The following is a 4,688-nucleotide window of genomic DNA, read 5'->3' as shown; positions in this document are numbered from 1 at the left end:
ATGCAGGGGGTCGGACTCGATGATCTATTGAGGTCCCTTCTGACCCTAGCATCTATGAATCTATGAATAAGTTTAAGTGATCAGAAACTGGTTTAAACCTGTAACAGAACAGACATTCAGTGCACACAGATCTGTTTCCAAATGGCTGAAACCAGTTTGAGATAAACCTGGTTGAATGTAGTATCACACTTAACTGATTTGGCTCAAACCGATTTATGCAATGTCTGTCACAGACCGCTTGCTGGTTTAAATTAAACCAGAGATCCCCAGCATCCCAGCATGCTTTCTGGGCTGGGCTCTCTGCTCCAGCCCAGCCAGGGCTCCTCCTCCTTCCGTCGTCTGGCAGAGTGGACAGCAAGGAGCCTATTCCAAGGCAGAGAGTGTGGTGGCAACGCTGGGTAGGCCCAGCTGCCAGTTGGGGCAGAGGGGAGACTAACTCTTCTCCCTGCCCCCCTCTGCCTCAGGGGCCATGGTGCCCTGCTGCTGAAGGAATGAGGGGGGAGTGCCCAGCAGACCCAGTTTGGGTCCCTGGCAGTGGAATAGAGAGGGAGGAATTAAACCCCTCCCTGGCCAGTTCAGTTCAGACTTGCCACATCCCCCCAGCACAGCTTTTTTGCAGCCAATGGCATGCTCTAGCACACACACACCCCTCAACCCAGCTCCTGGCCTGAGCAACTGCTGGCATGTGCCTGCATTGCCTCAATCCAGAGCAAATGTTTGTCCTGTTACAAACCGGTTCAACCTAGGCAGGTTAGACTAACCTGCAAAGGTTAAATCAATTCAGGCTTTGGCTTTTTGAATGTCTGTCCCTAGCGTATGTGGCCCATGGGACAAAATAATCCCCCACTGCTGGATAGTGTGTGGGAAGGGTGCAGGCAAGGATAACAGAAAGGCTAAAAGCTGTAGTTGCATTGTAGCAGGGCACTAAGATGTGCCTGCTCCTTTAAGGCTGAAGCAGCCTGACCTGGGAGATCTACTGGCTAAGCAGAGCTTCCCTAGCTGTGGGTTACCAGGGGAACAACCTAAAGGAGCAATTGGGTCACACCCGCAGGTAGTTAGGTGCCGGTAAAGCAGCAGGGCCCTGCGGATACATAAAGCTCAGGCTGGAGGTAGCTAGGAGGCTCTCTCTGCCAACTGCCATGGGGAGTTACCTGAGCCCTAGTGCTGCCTGTTTGACTACCTAAGTACAGTACAACTTCAGGAGCTTCTCAGGTACCCGGGGACAGGGGGCATGCTAGCTGAAGGTTGGAAGTTTTTCCTGTTAAAGAGACAGAGTGTTATATTTATTGTTAGTGTTTATGTTACAGCCTAGGGGCTTACACTTGTGTTTGTTTAGACCAGAGGACTGGAATGAGGCTGTAAGGGGAGATTTGGAGGCCTCATTAGTACTCAGAGAAAGGGGCACACAATCTGGGCGGAACCCAGCGACAGGTACCAAAGAGAGGTGTAGAGAGGCGTGGAGAGCCAGACACCAGAGTGGGAGTGGCGTGGAGAGCCAGACACCAGAGTGGGAGCGGCGTGGAGAGCCAGACACCAGAGAGAGAATGGTGCAAAGCCAGGTGCCAGAGAGGGAGAGGCGCAGAGCCAGGCAACAGAGAGGGAAGTGTGGAGAGCTAGGCACCAGAGGGAGGGGGCAGAGAGGTAGGCAAGAGCCCGGCGCCACAAAAAGACAGACATTGAGAGCCGGGCATCAGGGAGAGATGCAGAAAACCGGGGTCAGAGAGAAAGGCACCAGAGAGGCACAGAGAGGAACAGACACCAGAGTCTGGCACCAGGGGAGGAACCCTGAGTTGAGAACACCAAAGTAACACCTGTGAGGCTTGGGACATGATAAGTGCGAGGTTGGAGTCGTCTAGTACGCCCTGAGTATTAGGACATAAAGAGGGCAGCCTGTCACCTGGAGCCCTCTAATTATTTTCATTACAACAAGGCATGGCAGGCAAGGTAAGTAGGTGGGCTGCCCAGGTGGGTGGGCTGACATACAGATCGGCTGTGAGATGGACCCCTGTCACATGCGTCATTATTAGAATCCTAAGTCTGCAAATTTGTTCACTGAGTTCCTGCAAGCTGCATAGGCAACTCCATCCATTTAAAGAAAGAATCTGAAGGCAGCTACATGCAGCAGGAACATTGTCAGCATGGCTCTGTGGAGTTGCCCCTAGTGATGGACATCCAGATTTTTTTTTCGTTCCCATCTGATTGAGGAGCAGGAGAGCCCAGGTAGGATAAAGAGGCTGTTTGGAAGAAATTGGTCTGTGACTGGTGGATCTGAGAACTGCTCAGATCTTAATGCCAAATCCATAGCTGCCAACAGTAGCATTTTCCCAAAGGAAAATTCTCCAAATAGGTCAGAACCACCTATCCCCTGCCAGCTGCCATAATGTCCAGCCTGACCACTGACAGCTATCACAGTGGAATGACAGCTTGCAATACTAACATCTGTAGCACAGTGACATTTTGGGGGCAGAGTAAAATAAATTGAATATCAAATTAAGGGATACTGTACCGTTTGTGCTGTACTAGCTATCACAGCAGAAGCGGGTCCTGGGGAAGAATTTTAAAGGAAAGATAAGCAGCCAGGTAGCCTGTTGAACAAATCTATAAGCAGAGAGAGGTAGTTTGTCTGAAGTCAAACAGAAGTCGGTGTAGATTTGTACCTTACAGCCTAACTAAATCTGAGATGTATAGCATGAGCTTTCCTGAGCCCAATGCATCTGATGCATCTCATGAAGTGAGCTTGGGCTCAGGAAAACTCATGCTATACATCTCAGATTTAATTAGGCTGTAAGGTGCAAATCTACCGTGACTTCTGCTAAATTTATATGGGCATCCTCCCTCCTCCTTAACGTTTTCTATTTTTATGATGCTACAGAAAATGCTACTGAACAATGGCAACCAGACTGAGCAGTGGTTTGATCCAGCCACTGCTTTTGAAGTTAAAAAAGAAAAGGAAGAAATATTCAGGTTATTGGGAATCATCAGTTGTGCAAACATCTAACTTCCTGTTGCTGTGCCTTAGCAAAGGAGACTGTAAGCTGCATGTATATACAGAGCTTAGTATGATGAGGCCTAGTGCCTGACTGGGGACCTTGCAGGCATTTACAAGCAAGTCAGAATACAGAATATTTGAGTTACTTTGGATTATTTTCCCCTCACCACGTTGCTTTATATCCCTTGCAATGGTGTTCAGATCTCACATATAAAACATACAACTTAATATTAGGTAATAATTCTAAGCCATTCAGTTTTTAATGTTCTTCTGTTCAGTGAGACAGCCTTTATATTACTAATGACAATGGTTACCTTGGGGTCATTTTAATAATGGTAGTATTGCAGCATCAGCTTTTATCACTATCAGCCAAATTAGCAATGGTAAAATAATAATAATATTGATTTGTGCTTACTGTATATGGAAGCATCTATCCCCTGTATCTCAAAATATTTTGCAAACAATTATTGAACCACACAACACCCTCAGAGATAAGTTTTATCCATTTTAATGGATTATTGTCTCATTATTGAAGCAGGCAATTGTCCATATGTGTAGTTCCTCTTAACTGTAACACTTGTTTAATGTGACTATCGTTTATTTATGGTTCAGTGTGCAACTGACAGGGTTTGTTTTTTTTCAGATCCATCAGATAATGAGTGAAATGCATTGTAACCTGGAGCATCACAAGCCTGGACAGTCTTGCAAACTTTAGTTTTATAATTTCTTCTCTCAGGCCAGGTAGAGATGTTACATTTCTAGTATAAGTGATCGGAAACTTGTCTACATATGCAACAAAACAGAAAAAAGTTCAGCAAACATAGACTAGTTTAAAAATGGCCTGGGTCTAGGATAGATCTGGTTTGATATGTACTCAGAATACATCAATTTAGGTAGACTGGTGAATCAAACTTCAGGACCAGATCCCCTACCAATTCACGTTAGGTCATGGCATTCCAGGCTCCTTTGCAGCCTCCTGCTAGCCCCCTTCACAGGGAGGGGAGCTACCCCTCTCCCTGTGCTTGGCTGCTCTGGCCAAGTACCCAGAGGGCCCTGCCCCCAAGCTCTCACATTACAGTGTCGACCCTTTCCACAGCCCAGCCTCCTAACTCTGGCCAGCTGTTAGCTGCAGGCAGGCAGCATGGGGGTTGGGGGAAAGGGAGGTGTCTGTGTCCCTGTACAAACTATCATGAAGCACCCTAATATGTACACACACACCTGACAGAGCCCAGGAGAAACCCCATAAGCAGGTGCAGCTCCAAGGAGCCCAACTGGGCTGCTAAGTATTGAATGAGCATTCCCTCCTCTCACTGCTGCATTGTCTGTCAGCCAAAGGCATGTATCACTTGCAGGCGGTGCATGGGATGGGAAATGCTTGCCCATGCCCGGTGTGCGGGCCGTCTCCAGATCCCATCCTCGTCGCCATGTGCGGGTGGCAGGGAGCGATCTGGGCCCTTTTTTGCGCTGCGCGGGCTGTGGCCAGCAGCCCGGGCTCGCTAGGTCGGAGAGAACAGGCGACACGCTGGAATTAGACATGGACGCGTAATGATTGATTCAAGATTGTTTACTTACACCGAAGATGGTCGCGGTGTAGGCTGGACAGTTTCCCAGGCACAGCTCCGCTTAAATCCTCGTTTGAGGACTCAGACAATACTCGGATCACTCCCACGGAGTTGTCGAGGCTCCGTGGATCCTTTTG

Source organism: Alligator sinensis, unplaced genomic scaffold (genome assembly GCF_000455745.1).
Source record: "Alligator sinensis unplaced genomic scaffold, ASM45574v1 scaffold751_1, whole genome shotgun sequence".
NCBI lineage: Eukaryota > Metazoa > Chordata > Crocodylia > Alligatoridae > Alligator > Alligator sinensis.
The sequence above is the reverse complement of the archived record's forward strand: the minus strand, read 5'-3'. Positions refer to the sequence as shown.